Source organism: Lolium rigidum, chromosome 3 (assembly GCF_022539505.1).
Source record: "Lolium rigidum isolate FL_2022 chromosome 3, APGP_CSIRO_Lrig_0.1, whole genome shotgun sequence".
Taxonomy (NCBI): domain Eukaryota; kingdom Viridiplantae; phylum Streptophyta; class Magnoliopsida; order Poales; family Poaceae; genus Lolium; species Lolium rigidum.
Window position 1 is genome coordinate 28,272 of NC_061510.1, and position 26,408 is coordinate 54,679.

Sequence of the window (26,408 nt, forward strand, 5' to 3'; positions counted from 1 at the left end):
AAAAATGACATAAAGTGTGCATAAAACATGTAGATATTATCAATAATGTGGCATGGAACATAAGAAATTATCGATACGTCGGAGACGTATCAGCTAACCTCCGGGCACATCGCAGGTCCAACAGGCGCCACCATCGGGCCGTCGCCGAGTTCGAGCTCGATGATACGCGTGAAGCACACGTCCGTTGGGAACCCCAAGAGGAAGGTGTGATGCGTACAGCAGCAAGTTTTCCCTCAGTAAGAAACCAAGGTTATCGAACCAGTAGGAGTCAAGGGCCACGTGAAGGTTGTTGGCGGAGGAGTGTAGTGCGGCGCAACAACAGGGATTCCGGCGCTAACGTGGAACCTGCACAACACAATCAAAATACTTTGCCCCAACTTAACAGTGAGGTTGTCAATCTCACTGGCTTGCTGTGAACAAAGGATTAAATGTATGGTGTGGAAAATGGTGTTTGTTTGCGAAGAACAGTAGAGAATAATGTTTTCAGTAGATTGTATTCAGATGTAAAAGAATGGACCGGGGTCCACAGTTCACTAGTGGTGTCTCTCCAATAAAAAATAGCATGTTGGGTGAACAAATTACAGTTGGGCAATTGACAAATAGAGAGGGCATAACAATGCACATACATATCATGATGACTACTCACTACTAGGGAAAGGCTTATAGCCGCACTCCTTACCGCCGGCAAATACGAGCTGAAGATGCCGGCGGTAATACCTTCCAGGGGGCCTAACAGTACCGCCGGCGAAATAGGTAGGACGGCGCCGGGGGTGGCTCCATTAGCGCCGACGAAATGGAAACGGAGGCGCCGGGGGTGCAATGGGCCGCGGGGTCCCATTTGGGCCTAGCCTTACCGCCGACGAATTGGGCCCAAAGCGCCAGGGATACTGGGTTGTACCGCCGGCGAACGTGCGCAGTAGATGCCGGCGGTATCGCCGAGCCAGGGTGGGCCACAAGGCCTTAACTTACCGCCGGCGTCTTCGGCCAACAGATGCTGGCGGTAACGTTCCCTACCGCTGGCAATTTCTTGTGTAGGCGCCGGCGGTAACCTGGGCATGTCCATTTAGGACGACCAGCCACCTACCACCACCCACACACACTCATATGTGATGGCAAATCAACCCCAAGCACTAGTTAGCTCATTCCCCCACCCATTTTAGCTATTTCAACCAATAAAATATGATGTATTTGAGCAAATCATGCACTACCTAGCCCCTCTAGCATGATTTGCATAATCTAGATCTAGATCTATCTCCTCCCACCACCTTTTCCACTAGATCTAGTCTCCATTTCTTAGATCTCTAGATCTCTCAAGCATTAAAGTCGACGTGTGGCGTCTCTCGGGTGCTTTTGGACGTCGCGTCAACTAATAGGTACATAACTAAATGAGTGGAATGTTCATGTGTTGGCGAAAATTCGCGGTTATATCACTAGTGGTGGAAAAAGGTGGTCCATATATGTAAATGCATTGTTTTGCATTTGTTTACGCGTGCAGGAACATTGAGTTGCCAATGTTTTGCCGGAATGTTGATTAACTTCCGTTCCGGCGAATTTTGGAACTCCAGCATGACAATATTTAGCAAAGGTCATGCCGAATTTTTTCCGTGAAAACCAAGACGGCCGTGTAATCAATTATCTTGTCTTGTAGGCGGCGATGGTCATCGCGATGAGGGAAAGCGTCGTGGATAGATACGTGGAACGCGCGACGGCTGACATGTATCGAAAAAAGCGAAAGGATATAATGTGTCCTTGTCGAAGATGCAAGCTAGGATCGTTGTTTGACCCCTTCTCAGGCATAGTGAATCAACACCTGCTCAGGTATAGTTTCATGGAGGGGCATACTCAGTGGATGAGTGATGATGGAGATGATGATATCGATGGTGATGATGTGGAGATGATGATGGTGGAGATGATGATAACAAAGGTGATGGAGAGGATGCCCCACACGACAATGGAGATGAGGTTGAAGAGGGTGGCGCACACGTTGATGGTGATCAAGAAGGCCGGGAAGAACATGCGGCCGACGAGGACATGAGTAGAAATACCCCGCTAACCGCGGCCGTGCAAGACCGTCATGTTCAAGAACTTCTTCTCAGCAACACATCGACCGACCCCAAAATCGCTAGTAGAGGGAAGGCTAAGCTGGATCAACTCGAGGTAGACTCGAGAACTCCGTTGTACGATGCAGCTCGTGGGACGGAGGAGAGCCGTCTGAGATACGCTCTCGATATTATGGAGATGAAGGCAAAGCACAAATGGACGGACACAAGCGTGGACGAACTCTTCGGATACTTGAAGATCCACTTTCCTAAAGATAACACGTGTGCCGGTAGCCTACATGAGGCCAAGAAAATTGTGTGCTCTCTCGATTTACCGCACCAGAAATACCACGCATGCATCAGTGACTGCGTAATATATCGGAACGAGCGTGCCAATATCGATACATACCCACAGTGTGGCGAATCTCGATACAAGAGAGGGACAAGAAAATATCCTCGAAAAGTTGTGTGGTACTTCCCGCTCACGCCCCGTCTGCAGCGGTACTTCGTGGACCCCAAGGAAGCAAAGCTCAAGCGCTGGCACGCGGAAAGAAAGGAGGCGGTGATTCCTGATGTAGAACGGGTTGAAAACCCAGTGCTAACACACCTTTCGGATGCAAGCCAGTGGAAAACATTAGACGATGAGTATTATGGTGAATTCAGGAAAGAACCAAGGAACATCAGGTTGGGTGCGAGCACCGACAGACTCAATCCGTTTGGGAACCAAAGCAGCAAGCACAACACCTGGCCCGTGTTTGTATGGATGTACAACCTCCCTCCATGGCTATGCCTGAAGAAGAAGTACATACACATGAGTATGCTAATCCAAGGGCCGACGCAGCCGGGGAGCGATATCAACCTGTATCCGGAGCTATTGAAGGAGGAGCTAGTCACTCCGTGGGAGGAAGGGATAGAAACTTGGGACGCCTACGGACAAGGAACTTTCGTATGAAAGCCGCACCGTTGACGACGGTGCAGGACTATCTTGGATACGGATATATCGCGTGCCGGGTGTGCCACGGACACAAGGCATGTGTGAGGTGCATGGAAAAGACGCCGTTTTACAGCTGGGTAAGGATCCCGGGTCTTCAAAAACCGTCTACATGAGGCATCGAATGTGGCTTCCCAAGAATGACCCGTGGAGGAAGCGTGGAGACCTGTTCAATGGGAAGGATGAGGTCGAGGGACCTCCACCTAGGAGAAGCGGCGAAGAGATAGATACTCTGTTGAAAAACTGGAAAGACTGCCCTCCGGCGGGTAAGATAAAGATCCAGAAGCGGAAGAAAGGAGACAAGAGAAAGAAAAAGGAACCCGGGCCGCTCTTGGGGGTATGGAAAAGGAGGTCCGTGTTTTGGGACTTGCCATACTGGAAGATCCTCGGTACGCCTCATAGCCTTGATGTCATGCATATCACGAAGAACGTGTGCGAGAGCTTGCTTGGCACTGTGCTCAACATGCCGGAGAGGACCAAAGACGGGTCGAAAGCAAGACACGACCTGATGGCCCTTGATATCATAAAAGAGCTTCATTTCGCCCAGGTTGACCAGGAAACCGAGGAGGAGGAGACGGATGATCGCAAACGCAAAAGGGTGGCCAAGCAGCGCGAAACTCCTCGCCCCTCCTGCTTCACTCTAAATCCCGATGAGCTCGAACAATTCTTCAAGTGCCTACTAGAAGTCAAATTTCCCCTAGGCTACGCGGGGCTGATACGCAGATGGCTGGACCCGACGAAAAAAATCTTCAGCGGGATGAAGTCTCATGACTGTCATGTCATGATGATGTAGATACTTCTGGTTGCTATCCGAGGGATAATGGAACCGCACGTTCGTGCGACGCTGACTGACCTGTGTAACGTCTTCGACGTCATCACTCGAAAGTCGATAACCGTCAAGAAACTCGGGAGGCTGCAGGAATAGATCGTCACCATCCTATGCGAGATGGAGATGTACTTCTCGCCCGCATTCTTTGACATCATGGTCCATCTGCTGGTGCATATAGTGGACGATATCGAGGATCTTGGGCCCGCGTTCCTTCACAACATGATGGCGTTAGAAAGAATGAACGGCTTCATCAAAGGATACGTTCGTAACAGGCCACATCCGGATGGAAGCATCGTCCAGGGCTTTCTCACCGAGGAGTGCATCTCTTTCTGCAAGAATTATTTAAACGAGGACGACCCACATCCGGTTGGATTGCCCGCCAACAAGCACCTCGGCAGATTCGAGGGAGTAGGCCACAACGCTGCGAGGAGGGAACTCGACGCGGATCAAGATGATAGGAGAACAGACTTTAACGGGGCCCACTTAGTAGCACTACGAGCACATGAACGAGGTAGAGCCTTGGGTGGATCAGCACATAAACATGATCAAGAGCAGGGCTGACAAGCCGATGACGGAAGAAGAGGTATTTAGAGTGCACAACTCCTCTTTCGCGAGCTGGTTCAAAGACCAGATTGATGCTAATCCCCCACTAATGGCAAGCGGCGTAGACAAAATGATATTGGCCTTGTCTTGTGGGCCCGCCCCCAACCTCATGACTTATCAGAAATACGACATCAATGGTTACACATTCTCCACAGAGGAGAGAGACAACAGAAGCGACTATCAGAACTCGGGTGTGACGATGGAATCGTACACAGGTGAAGAGAAGAAAAGGTACTACGGAAGGATCGAGGAAATGCGGGAGCTCGACTGCGTCGGGGAGAAGCTACCGATGTTTCGTGTCAGATGGGCTACGGACGTCACAAAAGAAGATGCGTATGTCACCACCATGCGACTGCCGCCCAAATCCAAGACCAAGAACCCCACCGCGCAAAACGAGCCTTGGGTATTGGCTAAGCACGTCGAGCAATGCTTCTTCATAACTGACCCGTCAAGGCCCAGCCGTGTTGTCGTAAGGAGAGGAAAAAGGGCCCTCGTCGGAATGGATGGAGTTGCCGACGAGCAAGACTTCGACGGCCTCGTCGGAGACCCAATGATGGAAGAACCCGATGAAGACGATAGAACCTACACACTAAGAAGAAGAAGGACGACGCTACCTAGGTCAAGTGTTCCTCCGTACACAAGGAGTCGCGACGATACCGGTGGGGTCACGAGGACCAAGCGGAAGGGACTTTGAAGTCATTTGTGTATTTATAATAATTATCTCTCGAACAACCATTTGTCCTTCTCAAGTGTATCCTAAATTTATGTCTTGGTTTTTTATCGGATATCCTCGAAAGGACTTTGAAGTCATTCAAGAATTAAAATCATCAATTTATGTCTCGCAATTTATCCTTCATTTAATTTTTATCAGATGTCGCCAAAAGGACTTTACAATTTATCCAAATAAACAAGAAACAATAAAAGAGGTCTTAGCAAGAAAAGGGAAGGGAAAAAATGTTGGCCTTTTTGCACCTAGAGGGATTCGAACCCTGGGTGCAAGGTTGTGTACAAGATCAAGAATGGCACCACTGTGCTAAGTAATCAGTTTTGATTAATCAACACATGTTTATGGAACTAAAGGTGTCTCGCCAGCTGAAGGAAAAAAAAACTTACCCCCGGCGAATTAGGCTCTTTCCGCCGGTGGAAACAACAATTGGGCCCACCTGTTAGTGGCTGTAAACTTACCACCGGTGTTTACGCCAAAACGCCGGGGGTAGGCTTTCAATGATTTGTCGTGTGACGCGTTCCCCCACCCCGCACCCCGCACCCCACACCGTCAAATCGCCAAATCCCCCACCCCGCACCGTCGATCCGCCGCCGTCGGCCTCCCCTCATCTCCACGGTGCTGCCGTCCCTCCCCTGCCGCCGTCGTCGATCCACCCCTCCCCTGCCGTCGTCGAGCCGCCATCGCTATCGTCGTCGAGCCTCCATCGCTGCCGTCGTCGATCCGCCCCTCCCCTCGCGCTGTCGAGGGTACTCCTCGCCAATGCCCTCCGATAGGGGCTTAGGGTTGATGGAATCCTGTAGGCTGACACGAGACATCGGTTCACAGACAAGCGGGGAGAGCGATTTACCCAGGTTCGGGGCCCTCGATGAGGTAAAAACCCTTACGTCCTGCCTGCCTGTTCTTTGATTATGAAGACAATGGGTTACAATGGGGTGCCGAATAGTTCGGCTGAGATCTAGTCGAGATTTGCTATTGCTAGGGTTACCTAGCTCTAAGCTTTTCCTGGCTAAGATTGCTAAGATTGTTCGTGTCCTTCGGCAGCCCCTCTCCTGGCCTTTATATAGGAGGCCAGGTCTCAAGGGTCCTAACCGAGTACGACTAGGTTTACAGTAGTTTAGATCCAATCTTTCCTTGTTTGTTCGCTTCCTTGTCTTGCCCGTCAAGGAATCTTCTGGTGCACTGACCTAGTGGCCTGATGACCCACACGTATAGGGGGTGTATCGTAGTATCTTCGATAAGTAAGAATGTCGATCCCAACGAGGAGCAGAAGGTGTTGACAAGCAGTTTCGATGAAGGATTCACTGTAATGCTCACAGACAAGTATTCAGGGGGTTTTGATGTAACAAATGAATAAAGTACGAGTAAGTAAAGTGCGAGAGAAATAATTGCAGCGAGTGGCCCAATCCTTTTTAGCACAAAGGACAAGCCGGTTTGTTTACTTATAATGACCAAACGTTCTTGAGAACACACGGGATTTTAGTCTAGTGCTTTCGCTACATACAGCTGATTAATCTTCATTGTTTTGATAAGTGTTGTGTGGGTGTGTTGACGTCAGAAACCCACTGGCGGGCAGCGACAGGCAACACAGTAGAGCCGGGAACAACTAGGGCTGCGGCTGGCCCCAGTCCCTCAGAGCGACGGCCCGCAAAGCCTCCTGGTCACACGTCCGATGCTATCGCAAGGGCGTGCCACCTGACCTATACCTGGTCGGGAAGGTGTTGGATGATGTCTCGCTTAGTTTCCTGCATGGCATACACGTAAACATTAAATACGAGCCTCGATCGGCTCTCGGGTTATCTCGTGAATCGGCTCAAAGAGCCGATCCACCCATGATTCGTACAAGGTGTCCGAATATATGGTGGTCCTGCTTGATCAAGATAAAGCTAATGAGATCTACGACGATTTAGGGTTTTCACCGCATAATCGGATCATCCTACTCACGATTGGGCCTCGCGCTCGCGCACGGTGACCGTAAGCCGATCCTAGACAGGGCCTAAAAACCAACATGATGTTGATCCCCGAACATCCTTTCTAGGGCTAGCAAACGTCACCCTACACGCCGCTGGATCCTCCAACCCTTTGTAAGGCCTAACTATTGCGGATGTTAAACTAATCCTTGATGAACAAGGAGCAACCGTAACGGATCAGATCTACTAAACTATGATCAAGCGGGGTGCCGCCCAACACCTAAGATAGGTGTAAGGGCGGCTAGATGCATGAGGGTTGCACTACGACGAGCATATGATACGAAGAACAATGCAAACCCTAACACATCTAAGATAACTACGTTGCTCGCCATCAAAAAGGCTTCGACGACGAGCAACGCATGAACAACAAGATAGGCTTGTGCTGCCTAGATCGCAAGATGCGATCTAGGCAGCATGGTGCTTACCGGAGAAACCCTCGAGACGAAGGAGTTGGCGATGCGCCGAGATTTGTTTGTGTTGAACGTTGGTTGTTGTTTATTCCATAAACCCTAGATACATATTTATAGTCCAAGGGACTTTCTAATTCGAGCGTGCACCTAACCGTGCACGAGTAAAACTCTAACTAACCGACAGGTATCCTAATATGTTACAGATACACGGGCCAACTAGCCCACATTTTGCATATAAAGGCCGATTCACATATTTCTCCCATGTATATTCTTTAAATCCATCTTGATCACAGCCCACCTCTGACCTGGTCAACTTCCGGTGATAACACATGCCCCCCTGGTTTTGGAATTAACAATTCCAAAATCATCCTGTTCTCCCCTTCGTCGGGTCATGTCATGGTAGAGCAGAACCATCGCAGCATTTCCCATCATGAGGCCCTGTTCTGGCCATCGGCACCCAAAAAACCCCCAATCTCCCATAGCCATGTCCTCCCCTTCTTCCTCCTCCACCTCATCGGTCTCCTCTGACTCTTCCTCCTCTCGCGAGCCGTCGCCTGAGTGGGGCTCGTTGGCGGTGCGCGACATCCCCGCCTCAACGTCGTGGGACAAAGAGGAACATAATTCCTCCATCTGGTCGGAAGATGACAAATCCCTGACCGATGAAGAGGGCGACCTTCAATTCCTCGTCGAAGGGGAAGAGGAGGCAGAAAGCGAGGACAATCGCTTCTCCTGGGACGATTTTACCTCCTCCGAGGAAGAAGCGGAGGAGGACGACAATGACTCCCTTGACGGTTACCCACCAGCAAAGCGCCTCCGCACCTAGTGGGACGACGACGGTGATGACGATGGTGAGGAAGATGAGGCTCCCGTAGAAGGCCACGGAAGCTTTGATGAAGAGTATATCAGCAGTTGCGCCGGAGGCAGCGACGACGAGGGCAATAATGGCCCCTAGATTAGGGATCAGTAGCAGTAGTTGGCTTTTGCCCCCTTCTCCCCCGAGCAATCAGCTCTATTAATGAAGAAAATATTCCTCAATCAATTTCGCCTCCTTGTTGACTTTGCTGATCGTCGAATGGGGTCTCCGTACGGAGAGCCGACAGCAGGACATCGGCTCGTATTGCAATCTGGGGCCAAGCCGTCGCTCACCCATACGGTCCAACAGGTCTCAGTAGGCCTCAACCTCGTCCAAACCATCAGCTTGAACTCTTCATCAATCTCGTATTGAACCGATTCCATTAACTTGTTAATTTGAGCCTATTCCTCTAGAGTCGATATCAGCGAAAGCTTTGTTATTCTGAAGTCGATGCCTATACATCGGCTATATTTTCATACTGTTATCTCTGTATGTCTTCTTAAGTCGATGTCTGCGCATCGGCTGTGGGATTCATATATATTTTTTTTTACCGGCCGATTTTAAATCGGCCTCCATACCTTACTGCCCATCATCCCACATGCTTGGGAAATACTTCTTGAGGTGTTGACCATTGACGGCTACTGGGAACTTCTGTCCATCCAATTCTTCCAACATGTATGCATTACCCTTCAAGGCACCGGACGACTTTGTACGGACCGTGCCAATTAGGAGACCACTTGCCATATGCCTTGTCTCTGGTTCCTAACGGCAACACAGCTTCCCATACTAGATCACCAACCTGAAACTCCTTTGGTCTAACCTTCTTATTGTAGGCACGAGCTACACTGGCTTTGTTCTCCTTAATCTTCTCCAATGACGAAAGCCTAAGTTCCGTCGCGTCCTCAATAGTGTCACTCATCAAAGCTGCATATTCTTCCGCTGTCAGATCATTCTGAAACGTGACACGTCTTGATCCAGCCGTAATTTCCCAAGGTAATACGGCTTCCTGTCCATAGACAAGCTGGTACGGCAAAGTCTTTATAGCTCCATGGCACGACATGCGGTAGGCCCATAATGCTTCTGATAACTTCTCATGCCAATCCCTAGGGTTCTCTTCAATCTTTCTCTTGATCAGCTTGATCAAGCTCTGATTGGACGCTTCAGCTTGTCCATTAGCCTGAGCATAGTACGGAGATGATCGGATCAGTTTAATCCCCAGGCCATCGCAGAATTTCCTGAATTCTTTAGAAACAAAGACCGAACCTCCATCGGTCGTGATGGTTTGGGGAATCCCAAACCTATGAATCACGTGTTCTTTCACAAACTGAATCACATCTTCTGATTTCACTTTCTTCATAGGGACGGCTTCCACCCACTTAGTGAAATAGTCTGTGATGGCCAAAATTCCATTCATGTTTTTTACTCGACGTGGGATGGATTTTGCCGATCATATCCATGCCCCACCCTCGGAACGGCCAAGGCTTGATGATAGGGTTCATCGCTGATGCTGGTACCATCTGAATCTTCCCAAACATCTGGCATGCTTGGCACCCCTTGTAGTAATTGAAGCAGTCTTCCAGCATGGTGGGCCGTTGGATCATATACGGAATGGAGGTGCCACTTCATCTTGTGAGCCGACTGATGAGTTCCACAGGCGCCTTCATGCACTTCATGTAAGAGTCGATTAGACTCAGTTGGTCCCAGGCACTTGAGTAGTAACCCTTCCAACGTCCTGTAGAACATATCGTCTCCTATGAGGACGTACTTCATGGCTTTGTATCTTATCCGTTTGGGTGCCCCCCGAGCCGAATCTTTTAAGTAATTGAAGATCTCGGCTCTCCAATCATCCTGTTCCAGGAATTGCACCTGGACTTCCGACCCTTCAGGTATATCTATGTAGCCGGACGCCATTTGTGCGAGATTGTTAGCGTCGGTGTTTTGGGCTCTTGGGACCCAATTAAAGTTGATGTACCGAAACTGTGTCATCAACTCACGGCATTCCATCCAATATGGGAAAAGCGATTCACTCTCGCACTTGTATTCATCCGTGAGCTGGTTAATCACCAACTTGGAGTCTCCAAAAAGCTCTACTGCTTCTGCTCCGGCTTCCAATAGCAACTCCATCCCCTTACGTACTGCCTCATATTCTGCCACGTTGTTAGTGCAAGGGGTAGATAATCTGATGGAGAAAGAGTACTCTGCCCCCCGAGGCGACACGAGCAGAATGCCGATGCCACAACCATTGTCGCAAGCCGATCCATCGAAGAACATAGCCCATGCACGTATGGATAGTGCTGCTATATTGGTACTGATTCGCTCAGCTATGAGATCGGCCAACGCTTGCCCTTTGACTGCTTTCGCAGGCTGGTACCGGAGATCAAACTCCGACAACGCGAACATCCACTTACCCAGTCGACCCTTCAACACAGGGGCCGACAGCATGTGCTTGACAACGTCTGACTTGCATATGACGAAGATTTCTGCCGTCAAAAGGATGTGATGCAGCTTGGTGCAGGTAAAGAACGAGTGCGAGGCACAGTTTCTCGACCTCAGGATACCTCGTTTCCGCGTCCAACATCCTTCTGCTAAGGTAAAAAACGACCTTTTCAACGCCCTCGTAGAGTTGCACCACCACCGAGGCGATGGACGTGTCAGCTACTGACAAGTAGATGTAGAACGGCCTGTCTTGCTGGGGCGGAACTAGCACAGGCGGCGTCGTCAGATACCGTTTAATTTCGTCAAACGCCTGCTGCTGTTCTGCCCCCCAGTGAAATTCGTCATCGGACTTAGTCTTCACCAACGCCATGAACGGCTCTATCCGTCCTGACAGGTTAGAGATGAATCGGCGGACGAAGTTGATCTTGCCGATAAGACGTTGGAGTTCCTTCTTCGTGGTGGGCGGCTGCATGGTCCGCACCGCTTCCTGACTTTTCAGGCCGATCTCAATTCCTCGCTCATGAACCAGAAATCCTAGGAACTGACCGGCCGTCACACCAAAGGCACACTTCTTTGGGTTCATTCTCAGTCCGAACTTCCGAGTTCGGTCTAGGACGCGTCGCAGATCTCCCAAGTGTCCCTCCATGGAGACGAACTTGACTACCACGTCATCGATGTAGATTTCCACTAACTTGCCGATCAGATCGTGAAATATATAATTCATGGCTCTTTGATATGTCGCACCAGCATTCTTCAACCCGAAGGTCATGACCACATATTCCAACAAGCCCACTGCCCCTGGTACTCTGAATGCGGTCTTATGTATATCTTCTGGAGCCATGAAGATCTGGTTATAGCCGGCGTTGCCATCCATGAAGCTTAAAACCTTGTGGCCAGCAGCTGCATTGATCAATGTCTCCGCCACTGGCATTGGATACTCATCTTTTGGAGTGGCCCTGTTAAGATCTCGGAAATCGATAGCCACACGCCACCGGCCGTCCTTCTTTTCTACAGGAACGATACTGGAGATCCATTCAGCATACCTGCATGGCCTGATGAACCCGGCGGCCAACATCTTCTCGATCTCTTTCTTGACCTCTTCCAGGATTTCGGCCTTCATCTGACGAGCTCGTTGTTGGAACGGCCGAAATCCTTTCTTAAGGGGGAGCCGATGTTCAATGATGCTCCTGTCTAACCCAGGCATCTCTGTATAGTCCCATGCAAAGCAGTCTGGGTATTCTTTCAATAGAGCAATCATCTGACTCCTGAGTTGTGGATCTAACTTCCTGCTGATAAAAGTTGGCCGAGGCTTCTCCCCAGGGCCGATATCGACTTCCTCTAGCTCGTCGGCCGAGGTGAACCCATACCCCATCTTTCCGTCACCTGTGAGGTCGACGCCAAATACTGGGAGAACCGGTGGCGCGGATAATACGGTCCGATCGTTAGAATCGGCCTCCATCTTGATCATCACCAGGACCTTGTGGCAGTGTCGGAGCCGGTTGCATGGATCGGCTCCCTCTTGATTCTTGCTATGAGAGCAGCTGCCCTCGTTGCTACCCCTACCAGGACGGTACCCAAGTTCTACCATGTTGATGCTGATGTCATGGGAGCGGGTTCTGTGGAAAGAGCCGATGAGTTCGGCTTCGAGGACTGCCTTGATTTCGTCATGCTTCTTCTTGAGCTCATCAGGCAGATCCTCGTACTTGACCGGAGTGTCTTCCGCCATCTCGGATGTAGATGGCGATGTGGTGGATGTCGAAGGTCGTCCCACCGGGCGTGCCAGAATGTGTTGACGTCAGAAACCCACTGGCGGGCAGCGACAGGCAACACAGTAGAGCCGGGAACAACTAGGGCTGCGGCTGGCCCCAGTCCCTCAGAGCGACGGCCCGCAAAGCCTCCTGGTCACACGTCCGATGCTATCGCAAGGGCGTGCCACCTGACCTATACCTGGTCAGGAAGGTGTTGGATGATGCCTCGCTTAGTTTCCTGCATGGCATACACGTAAAAATTAAATACGAGCCTCGATCGGCTCTCAGGTTATCCTGTGAATCGGCTCAAAGAGCCGATCCACCCATGATTCGTACAAGGTGTCCGAATATATGGTGGTCCTGCTTGATCAAGATAAAGCTAATGAGATCTACGACGATTTAGGGTTTTCACCGCATAATCGGATCATCCTACTCACGATTGGGCCTCGCGCTCGCGCACGGTGACCGTAAGCCGATCCTAGACAGGGCCTAAAAACCAACATGATGTTGATCCCCGGAACACCCTTTCTAGGGCTAGCAAACGTCACCCTACACGCTGCTGGATCCTCCAACCCTTTGTAAGGCCTAACTATTGCGGATGTTAAACTAATCCTTGATGAACAAGGAGCAACCGTAACGGATCAGATCTACTAAACTATGATCAAGCGGGGTGCCGCCCCTACACCTAAGATAGGTGTAAGGGCGGCTAGATGCATGAGGGTTGCACTACGACGAGCATATGATACGAAGAACAATGCAAACCCTAACACATCTAAGATAACTACGTTGCTCGCCATCAAAAAGGCTTCAGCACGAGCAACGCATGAACAACAAGATAGGCTTGTGCTGCCTAGATCGCAAGATGCGATCTAGGCAGCATGGTGCTTACCGGAGAAACCCTCGAGACGAAGGAGTTGGCGATGCGCCGAGATTTGTTTGTGTTGAACATTGGTTGTCGTTTATTCCATAAACCCTAGATACATATTTATAGTCCAAGGGACTTTCTAATTCGAGCGTGCACCTAACCGTGCACGAGTAAAACTCTAACTAACCGATAGGTATCCTAATATGTTACAGATACACGGGCCAACTAGCCCACATTTTGCATATAAAGGCCGATTCACATATTTCTCCCATGTATATTCTTTAAATCCATCTTGATCACAGCCCACCTCTGACCTGGTCAACTTCCGGTGATAACAGGGTGAACCTATGCTAATGTACCGCCCTTCCTAGGACTAATACATACTTGTGATTATACCCCTTGCAAGCATCCGCAACTACAAGAAATTAATTAAGATAAATCTAACCACAGCCTTAAACTGCGAGATCCTGCGATCCCTCCTCGCATCGATATACCAACGGGGGCTCGGGTTTACGTCACTCCGGCAACCCCGCAATTGGCAATCGAGTACAAGATGTATTCCCCTAGGCCCATAAATGGTGAAGTATCGTGTAGTCGACGTTCACACGACACCACTAGAAGAATGACACCACAACTTAAATATCATAACATTGAATATTACTCAACCATAATTCACTACTAACATTTAGACTTCACCCATGTCCTCAAGAACTAAACGAACTACTCACGAGACATCATATGGAACATGATCAGAGGTGATATGATAATGAAAAACAATCTGAACATAAACCTTGGTTCAACGGTTTCACTCAATAGCATCAATAACAAGTAGAAATCAACAACGGGAGAGTTTCCCCTATCAAACAATCAAGATCAAACCCAAATTGCTACAGCGGTGACGAGGTGCTGCGGTGGAGATGGCGGTGATGATGATGAAGATGATGGTGATGGCGATGGAGATGATGTCCAGCTCGATGGCGGTGACGATGGCGTCGATTTCCCCCTCCGGGAGGGAATTTCCCCGGCGGATTCCTGCCCGCCGGAGAGCTCTTTTCTCTCCGGTGTTCTCCGCCCCGCGAGGCGGCCGTGGCTCTTCGCGACGTACCCTCCGGAGCTTAGGTTTTCGGGACGAAGGGTTTTGCGAAGAAAAGGAGGCGAAAGGGGCTGTGGGGCCCCCACACCACAAGGTGGCGCGGCCGGAGCCATGGGCCGCGCCGGCCTGTGGTCTGGCCCCACCTTGGGTCTTCTCGACTCCCCCTTCTGGCTTTCTCCGTCATCTGGAAAAATAGGATTTTTGGTATAATTTCCTTCCACAGTTGATCTTCCGAAATATTGCATCCTGACGGTGCTTTTTCCAGCAGAATCTTGGCTCCGGTGCGCGATCTCCAAATAATCATGAAACATGCAAAATAGATGAAATAACATATGTATTGTGTCCCAATATGAAATATATCAATGAATAACAGCAAATTATGATATAAAATAGTGATGCAAATTGGACGTATCATGGCCCATCTCGCCTTCGGGTATCTTCATAGGCCTCCAATTTGTCAATACCGGATAGGGCAATACTGGTTACCCGAAGGGTAATGCCCACGTCAGTAGCCCCCGAGTGTCTAGCCGAAGATAATTCGGGTAGAGACTAATGCATGTTTTCTCCGACATTCTTCTCCTTCATTGTTCTTGTTCATCTTAATTATGCTTCATCTTCCTTTTATCGGGTGCGCGTCAGCGCTCCCGATGGGAGTAGCCCCCGAGTCTAGGTACAGATGCTTGCAATCCGTGCGTAGACTCAAGTTGTACTACTCGAATACTTTCCTCTGCCGAATTTTTTCGCAAGTCTTCGTAGGCCATCGGATACATTTTCTTTACGCAAAGGATAATGAGTAACGTGCCCAACTTTTGTTGGTTAACTGCCGATGGCAAAACAACGTTACTCTACACAGAATCAAGTCCCCGGGCATGATCCTGGAGTGCAAAAAACTTTTAACGGGTGTGCATCACATCCTCCCGATGGGAGTAATTAACGAGTCTGGGTACAGACTTCAAACTTTTTTCTTCGATCGCTTATTCCGTCGAATCTTCTTTTTATCGGGTGCACGTCAGTGCTCCCGATGGGAGTAGCCCCCGAGTCCAGGTTCGGATGCTTGCAATCCGTGCGTGGACTCAAATCCTTCATCCGATGACTTTTTATGTTTCCTTCGAATGCTTCCAATTTTTTATGACGTCATAGTTGTGGGCCGATTGACGGGATTTGACTTGACGTGTAACTACTGTGGGCCAACTGATAGGACTTGACCTGACGGGCCCACCCTAGTCCTGCGCAGGTAGTTTTTAGGTCTTAACTAGTGCACGCGCGACGATCGAGGCGTCTCCTCATTTTTCGCGCGACGTGGGAATAATGGGCCGCCGGTTCCACTCCTTCTTCTAGCGCCACGTGTACAGTCAGATCTGCTTCTCTCCCCACGATGCTTTGTGGAGTTATGGCCACGTCTGGGCTCAAATTTTTACGGGATAAATAGGGAGCCTCCTTTCTTTTTACCTTTTACCCCGTTCACTGCTCATCTTCTCCTTCAAGCCTCCTGTTCCTCTGCCTCTCCATCATATTAATTCACACAAGGCATTCTAGTGAACAACTTCCTCATATAATTCAACTTGAAATAAGTATAAGGTAATCACAAATAAAGGTGCATAGGGAATCATAATTGGTGATGGCAAACTTTGTTCTTGGTCAGAGAACAGTTAACAGATTATACTTATCTATTGAGCAGCGCTCTCATATTAAAGCTTATGGTAAACTTGCATACTCAATCATTTTAATCATTGATGACTTTCAAAGCTATATTCATTCAGGTAAAACTTGTACTAAACATGGAAGAGTAAAGACATGATGAAGCAAATCACAATATAATAGTTTGATCACAACAACTCAAATGCTTGCTTGAGATGGAGGGAAATAGGTTTACTGACTCAACATAAAGTAAAAGATAGGCCCTTCGCAGAGGGAAGCAGGGATTAAATCATGTGCTAGAGCTTTTTCAGTTTTGAAATCATATAAAGAGAATAAAAGTAAAGTTTTGAGAGGTGTTTGTTGTTGTCAACGAATGGTAGCGGGTACTCTAACCCCCTTGCCAAACAGACCTCCAAAGAGCGGCTCCCATGAAGGACGTTATCTCTACCAACAAGGTAGATCATCCCTCTTCTCTTTTGTTTACACATGTACTTTAGTTTATTTAAGGATGACACTCCCCCCAACCTTTGCTTACACAAGCCATGGCTGACCGAATCCTTGGGTGCCTTCCAACAATCTCATACCATGGAGGAGTGTCTATTGCAAAATTAAGTTGCTTACTGATGAATCAGAGCAAAACATGTGAAGAGAGTTATTAATGAAAGTTGATTAATTGGGGCTGGGAATCCCGTTGCCAGCTCTTTTTGCAAAATTATAGGATAAGTGGATGAAGCCACTAGTCCATTAGTGGAAGTTGCCCAACAAGACTGAAAGATAAAACACCACATACTTCCTCATGAGCTATTAAACATTGACACAAATAAGAAGTAATAAATTTTGAATTGTTTTAAAGGTAGCACATGAAGTATTTACTTGGAATGGCAGGAAATACCACATAATAGGTAGTTATAGTGGACACACATGGCATGGGTTTTGGTTTAAAGGTTTGGATGCACGAGAAGCATTCCCTCTCAGTACAGGTGTTTGGCTAGCAAGGTTAATTAGCAAGCATAAGAGTTGAGGGAAACAAACGAATATACATGTGATAGACATAATCATGCATCTTTCTTGCAAGCACAAACAATTTTAACTTCAGAATAATAAGCTATGAGCTAACAAGAAAGGAAGACAATGAAACAACTATATGTATTTCTCTTTTCTACTTAAACCTCAAGCTGTTGTTGCTATTGACCAATGCTAAGTTTGCCAAAACCAAATAGATTTACTCAATGCTCCCAAAGTGGTACCAATACTAAAATCAAAATCAATCATATAATAGAAATTGCAAACTAAAATAAGGTGTGCAATATGTAAATGATAAGACTTCTCATTAATATTTCATATCGATAACTCACCCCAAGGGATACATAGACAACCAACTAAAGGAGAGATACTTCCTAACTGCAACCCATCTTATATAATAACTTCCCTACTCATGATATGACACTACTTGATAGTAAAAAGTAAAAGGTAGTGATGATGTGATACCGCGGCACTCCCCCAAGCTTGGAACAAACCAAGGGGATGCCAATACCGATGATGAATCAATCCTTTGGCGATGGTGATGATGAATTCCTCATGCGCTTCTTACAGATCTCCTTCAGCTTCAGCTTCTCAGCTTGGCAAATCTGCACTAAGTCTCGAAGAGATTCATTGTTATCTGAAGTCGGCGGTGGCGACCTGGTGACGGGCATCAAGTAATATTCCAAGCATTCTACGGAGTCGGTAATTCTCCTCCCTGAGTATCTCCACTTCTCTTCTTAGAGCCCGGTATTGACCACAAAACTCATCGGTAGTCCGTAGAGCTTCTTCCAGCGCAGGGAAAGAGTCGACGCCAAGAGCAGGTGGTAAGGGTCCCTGCAAGTTATGAGAGAAAGAACGTCGAGTATCGATAGATCCCACCAAGACTTGCTTACTCCCAACAGCTTGTTGCTCTTGTTTTGACGACACCCTTTTCACTTCTTCCTTCGAAGGCCCTTTGCCCTTGTTGTCGGAGGCCATGGTGCTCCTAGATTGAAAATAGATCCTGGCGAGAGACAGCTCGAAACAAAACACGTCGAGAAAACGATATACGGACCTCCGGGGGTCCGGGGGATTATATAGTAATTTTTTTTTAGAACAAACGGAAAGTACCAGGTCGAACCAGAGTCGGAGAGGGGAAACGAGGCGGTGTCCTCATAGGGCGGCGCGGCCAGGCTGGGGCCGCGCCGGCCTATGGGGGCACGCCCTCATGCGCCTCCTCCACTCCGTTTCGATCTCGTAGTTTTTCATATTTTCCAAAAACAGCAAAAACATTGTTCGGAAAGTAAATCGCGAACTTTTAATTACCGCATCGTTACCTATTCAAAGTCGAGTTACGGCGGATCGTCAATTTCTCCTTTGATGAAAGCCTCCGGTGTTTCCACTTGAATAATATCAACATCAACATTATAAGAATCACCCGAGATATAATGCTTGAGTCTTTGTCCATTCACCACTTGCGTAGCATTGCCTTGGAGAGAGCTAATTTTAATTGCTCCTGAACGATACACCTCCTCAACAACATATGGTCCTTCCCATTTCGAGAGTAATTTCCCTGCAAAGAATCTGAGACGAGACCGATACACTAGGACTTTATCCCCAATATTAAACTCTCTTTTGATGATCCTTCTATCATGCCATTTCTTAACTTTCTCTTTAAAGAGTTTAGCATTTTCATAAGCTTCACTTCTCCATTCATCTAGAGAACTTAATTGCAGCAACCTCTTATTACCGGCTAGTTTAGGATCTTTATTTAGTTCTCTAACAGCCCAATAAGCTTTGTGCTCTAGTTCTAAAGGTAAATGGCAAGCTTTTCCGTAAACCATTTTATAGGGTGACATTCCCATGGGATTTTTATAAGCAGTTCTATAAGCCCATAGTGCTTCCTTCAATTTACTAGCCCAATTCTTTCTAGATTTATTAACGGTCTTTCCCAAAATAGATTTAATCTCTCTATTCGATAATTCTACTTGACCACTAGTTTGAGGGTGATAAGCGGAAGCAATTCTATGATTAATACCATACCTAGCAAGAGTTTTTCTAAAACCTCCATGAATAAAATGAGAACCTCCATCAGTCATAATATATCTAGGAACTCCAAATCTAGGAAAAATAATATCTAAAAACATTCTTAAAGAGGTCTCACCGTCAGCACTTTTTGTAGGTATGGCTTCCACCCATTTAGTAACATAATCAACAGCAACAAGTATATGAGTGTTACCTTCGAAGACGGAAAAGGTCCCATGAAGTCAAATCCCCAACAATCAAATGGTTCAATAACAAGAGTATAATTCATAGGCATTTCATTGCGTCTGGAGATATTACCAACCCTTTGACATTCATCACAAGATAAAATAAACTTCCTTGCATCTTTGAAGAGAGTTGGGCAATAAAAACCTGATTGTAGAACCTTTTGCGCGGTTCTATCTCCGGCGTGATGTCCTCCATAAGCACTACCATGACATTTACTCTATATTTCTTGTTGTTCATATTCGGGAACACACCTTCGCAGAATACCATCCACTCCTTCTTTATATAAGTGTGGGTCATCCCAAAAATAATGCCTCAAGTCATAAAAGAATTTCCTCCTTTGCTGAGCTGAAAAGGTTGGAGGCAAGTACTTGGATACAATAAAGTTAGCATAATCAGCATACCAAGGGCTATCTCGCGAGCTCACCTTTATTACAACCAATTGTTCATTTGGAAAACTATCATTAACAGGAACATGATCATAAGCAATATTTTCCAATCTAGACAAATTATCGACAACAGGATTATCGAGCACCTTTCCTATCTACAATATGTAAATCAAATTCTTGCAAAAGAAGTACCCATCTAATAAGCCTCGGCTTAGCATCTTTCTTTGTCATAAGGTATCTAATTGCAGCATGATCAGTATGAATTGTGACTTTTGAATCAACAATATAGGATCTAAACTTGTCACAAGCAAAGACTACAGCTAATAATTCTTTTTCAGTTGTAGCATAATTTCTTTGAGCAGCATCAAGAGTTTTACTAGCATAATGAATAACATTCAGTTTTTTATCTACTCGCTGTCCAAGAACAGCGCCTACAACAAAATCACTAGCATCACACATAATTTCAAAAGGCAAATTCCAATCAGGAGGTTCAACTACAGGAGCAGTTGTTAAGGCTTTCTTTAGAGTTTCAAAAGCTTCCTTACAATCATCATCAAAAACAAAAGGTACGTCTTTTTGAAGAAGATTAGTAAGAGGTTTTGAAATCTTGGAGAAATCTTTAATAAATCTCCGATAAAACCCAGCATGACCAAGAACACTACGAATACATTTACCATCCCTCGGATAGGGCATCTTCTCAATTGCTTCAACTTTAGCTCTATCAACTTCAATACCTCTCTCAGAAATTTTATGTCCCAATACAATTCCTTCATTAACCATAAAGTGGCATTTCTCCCAATTAAGAACAAGGTTAGTTTCTTCACATCTCTGCAAAACTTTATCAAGGTTTCGCAAGCAACTATCAAAAGAATTCCCATAGACAGAAAAATCATCCATGAATACTTCCACAATACTCTCACAAAAGCCATGAAAAATAGCAGACATGCATCTTTGAAAAGTAGTAGGAGCATTACATAAACCAAAAGGCATACGCCTATAAGCATAAGTTTCATAGGGACAAGTAAAAGTGGTTTTCTCTTGATCTTTAGTTTTAACAGCAATTTGTGAAAACCCAGAATAACCATCAAGAAAGCAAAAATGAGTATTTTTAGACAACCTTTCTAGCATTTGATCAATAAATGGTAAAGGGTAATGATCTTTCTTAGTAACTTTATTAACTTTTCGAAAATCAATGCACATTCTATACCCTACAACTACTCTTTGAGGGATGAGCTCATCATATATACTATATATCAAAGCTGACCCCTTTTGCTGAAATCTCAGCGTTTTGGAGTTTTAGATACTGTTCATGGTAGCTTTTTGTCCAATTAATCGTTGACACGTTTACCGCCGATGACTGGATGGAGGGATGTCGTGCAAACCATGGTGCGTTTCTATTTCTAATCAGCGGCGGTCAAAGCGGTGCGGAGTTCCAAACCGACCTTGCCCCATTCCCATCTGCCTCGCAACCGCCGCCTGCTGCCCCACTCCCTCCTTCTTGCCCCCTTCCCGCAGCCATGGGGTGGCTCGACGGTAGGCCCCCGGACCGTCTTCCTGCCCCCTTCCTGCAGCCATGGGGCGGCTCGACGGTAGCCCGTGCCAGCGGCGCCGTGTCGCAGAGCGCCCTACAGCCGGTGGAAGACCCGCCGGCGCCTGCCCCCATCACATCGATCTGGGGGAGGAGGATATGGAGGCCCCCGTCGCTGGCCGCCTCACTGCGGACGAGAAAGAGGTCTCCTGTTTTTGCGATGGGTGTTGTTCGTCGCCGCACTGGTGAGTTGCACATGGCGGACCACACCGGGGATTTCTTCGCGCCGTCGTCTTGCCGGTATGATTTTCTCCTTGCCGCCGCTGAAGAAGACCATGCTGAAGAATCCCTAACTTCCTTAATTATCAGGTATTGTTCTTCATACAGTTGTTAGTATGTACGGGTTACCCAACTGATGTTCTGATTTTCCTGAGGAAAAAATAGTGTCACGGCCTTACTCCACAGCTTTGGCACCGGCGGCGACTCGTGGAGCAGAGGAACCCAGTCCTCCTCCACCTTGGGCATGGGGGCGTGGCTGAGCAGGACACTGAACGGAACCAAGAGGGCTTGGCGGAGGAGCGGCCGGCCTGGGCTGCACAAGCCCATGCGCTCCACGTCCAAGCTCAGGAACATCTCTGTCTGAGATGTACTCCGCGTTCAAGGTTGGCGGAGCAGTGGCCGGTCCGGCTGATCTCCATCATATCTTACTGCACGCATCAGAGGCATAGCAGCTGAATAAACATACTTATGCTTTTTGTTCTTCTCCAGGATCTGAGTCGCTGCTACATTTTCTTCAGTCCATAAACCTGATATCAACTATAAACAATTCCCTTTTCAGCAGCCATAAAACTTGCGACAAGCAGCGATGGCTCAGTGAACCCTCATCAGAGGGTTGTGTTTGTCAAGACGGCCACTCTAACAATAGTGTAGTATAGTAATCACCTATCTACCAGTATGCAAACTACTACAACAGGTTTCAATTCAAGTGTTGCATGACAGCTTCTGTCTTCTCCTTCTGTTTATGATCTTACTTTGTTTATGTTGCTAAATATTTTTGTAGCTCACCTGATAAATGTTCAGTTGCCTTCTTACAGTGTAAATATAATTTTGTTTGTACTTTTTTTTTGTCTTCCTTCATTGGTTGTTTATTTCTAACGTTATCTTTTGGATTGTTGTTTTTGCAGCTACTTGGTCCGGCAGATCATAAACATCGAGTTGCTTATACCGCGTGTTGCTCTGGTGGAAGGGCGTTCCTTCCTATTTACCCCAGCTAGCCGTCTCCTATGGCTGAGTTAATTCATTTCTCATGGTGGTGTTTAGTCAAATTGATTTACGTTATTTCCATGATTTGCTTTATGTAGGTGGGACTAGGTTTCAGTTCATTCTCTGATTGTGTCATGTTCTACCGTGGAGTTTCTTATGGTAGCAGCACTACCCGTAGTTTATTTTGATGGTTAACTCTGAGATGTAAATATTAGTGATGATCTGTACTGAAGCTTTCTTTAATCAATCAGTCTATGATGTTTAGTCATCCACTATCCCAAGATAAGGGTTCAGACACATGCCTGACCAATTCTATTTAGATATGCACCTTTAAGTGAGTTAACCAATATCATATGGATCTGCCCCCACTGTGCTACTCGCTACTTACCTGAGACGAATGTAAAAATATCAGTCAATCAAATCACAGTTCCATGTGCATATACTCTTTTCAAATGACGCAATTGAGCAGGAACATTACCACAAGGGCGCGGCGTGCCGCCGCGCAGAAAGCTTCCTAGTTATCATTAGACACAACAGTCATTCCTCCTTTCTTAGGAACGCAATGCACAGGACTAACCCATCTACTATCAGCAATAGGATATATAATACCAGCTTCAAGAAGTTTTAATACCTCATTCCTTACCACCTTCTTCATCTTCGGAATTAGACGACGCTGATGTTCAACAACAGGCTTTGCATCATCTTCCATATTAACTAGCAACGGTGACCCGCGCATTTGCGCTCCTAGATATACTATATGTTCTTATACATGTCCATTTTGGTGTTGATATTTTCTTCATTATACAATTTTACCACGATTACGTATATTTATTGATTGAAACTTGCAACACAAATAACGTGCTACTCTTCTTTACATGCCCCGTCTGAAATATCATTTTGGATGTATATAATAGTGAAGTAGTAAACACAGTTTGAATGCCAAAAAATAACAGTGCCAATGACTCATATGCTCCTACGCATGCTCTTCTTGTTGTAATTTATTCTATTGTTTAGCTATCTCATTTAGAATTTATTTGTAGTGAGTGAAAATGGTTATTTAATTTAGTTTTAGCTTTTTCCATTTTAAGTTCTATGTCAAATTTTACATATAAATCAATGGATTTCCATCTAAATGCATTAATGAATTGATCTACTTATGCACTCTACATCAAAGACGTAGAGTTAATTCTTATTAATAATTTTATACATAATGATAATTATATTCCACCAAGGACTTTTGATATATAGTTTACACTATATGGCTTTTAAAAATATCCCACATGCTAATCTCCTTTTTCTGTGGAAGTATTACACGGTTTTTATTTTTATATTTTATCAATTACTTACATGCGAATGTTTTTTGTGTTTTAAAGAGACATTTGATTTCTTTTTTGGTCATACACATAATTCGTTCACCAATAGGTCAACATATCACTCTATTTTTACAGAATAATTAAGATGCCAACATGTTTTTTTTCTGATATAATTAAACAATGCCAAACTGTATGGTATAAGATGTATTCTATGTAAGGAAGGCCAAATAAAATTCCAACGAAGAGCACCCATATTAAATTTATAGTATTTAAAATTTATGGAAAAGTTTATGTTATTATGGCACAAGTGATACATGGTACGACGTCATTGAAATAGGCTATAAAAATGAATACTGCTATGTTAATTGATTGAGCTATAGAATCTAGCATGTAGTATTTGCCACTGTTCTTGTATACAATTTTATAAAATTCAAAGAAAATCATATAAAGGTTGCGTCCTTTTTTTATTAGCATGGAAATAAGTTATAGCTAACATTACAAAAGCACTCTCGCTAAATCTGAAAGTAAGTTCAGTTTGCAGACCTGACAGGCTACTTAATAGTTTGAACTATTGATGATAAAGCACCAAGGCTCCAGATACATTGACAATGGTGGCCAGGAAAGAATGACCCAAATAGGCTCCCCACATCATATAAATTCACATCAGATATCTAAACTTGCTTCATTATCGTGTAAAGTATGGCCCTCCCCATTTCCGGATATGACTAATCATATATATTGACCACATACCTGAAACAGCAAAAGAGAAAATCGTATATGAGCTTAGCTAATTAAAACCTACGTGCTTCTTCTATTGATAGAACACATGTGAGTACTCTGCCAACTCGTCTGACGTACTCACTACCAAAAGTACAGAACAGTTTGGCAAAACATTATAAGCACGAACAGATTTTCTTGACTGGGATTGCTTACCACATACCTGATCAGCCACTCGGTGTTAAGTGTTAACACAAATCAATTGGAGTCTTCTCACGATGCAGCCTAACTGCCGGATTACTCGACCCTGTAAGATTGGCAGAAACATAGGAAAATTCTGTCGGATTAGTTGCCCCGGCGATCATCGAGAAGGATATGAACAACTGTGTCTCCCAAGAATCCGGCAGCCGCCGATGCATCGTAAGTTCGTGATCGTTAACTGCAGCCTGAAGGCTGGTGCTTTGACGCCTGATGTCACGAAACCATCTCCTCAAGCATCTTGATGCGACCATCCTCCCTGCTTTCAAATCAATCTAGCACTAACTGTGTATGTTTTCTGTTTTAGTTCCTTCTGTTCAGCACGCAGATATCAGAATTGGACTCCGGCTCCTCATGCATGCCAGCAGGCAAATCAATCTGAAATCTGCGCGAAAACAGCAGAGAAAGAGTGTTGTACCAAAACAGCGGAGAAAGAGAATCCGTGTTGCATACTCACATCAGGTCGAAAAAAATTCCTACTGCAACTGTGTGGCTGCCACTTCATCTTTGTGTGGCCGTGGCCGTCCGACTTCTCGATAGCTCAAGCTCGTAGAGGAGGAGATCTGGTGGTGCTAGCGTTGGGATGGCGCGAGGCCCCAGCAGTATCTGAACAACCGGGATGAGGACCGTGCGGAGCAGGGGTTACCACAGCCAGAGAGGCGGCGGCGATCAGACTTTTAAAGGGACTCATATTAGATTTTCTCCTAGAAGGTGATCTTTCTCGTACAGGGTGTAGACGTGAGGGAGAAAAACACGGTATATGCACGTATCAAAATCTTAACCGGCCAGACTTCACTTTTTAATCTTGTCCGTTGTTATTGATTTGATTATGGCTAGCTTATCTATACCGTTGGTTGTTTGTTGTTTTAATAATATAATAGATAGATGTTTTTTCACTGTCTATTCATAATAATATGCTTAGATAGTATATACATATGTATTATCAATACAATACATGAAAAATGATATACCAACTTTATTTGGCAAATGATATTCATAGATTAATGAAATTCTTTTGATATTTGGATCATGCTAGTTCTATTTGCCCCTTTGACATTTTTTTCCTCAACGCTTATTATCCTCTTTAAGTATACGTAAATATTCAATCATATGCTGACAAATATCTTGTCTAATTTTAAGTAAGCAGCCTGTGATATACTGAATATTTTGTAATGATATTTTAAATATCTTGTCAACAAAACATAGATAGCAAAAAATAGGTTTAGGATACTACTTGATAGATACAACTCATGCATATGTAATGGCTCTTTATTGAAGTTTTGTCTTGTGTTAACCCCCATGGCACCATACCAGGTGAGCATTTTGTTGCTAGACATCGTCGGCAAGCAAATATACTTCTCTCATCCTTAATTATTAGATATGCCTGACTTCTTACTCAAAACTTTCCTCTATTTTTTATACAACGCATCCAGACTTATGTATGAGCTAACCTTTGTCAAATTGTTTGTCT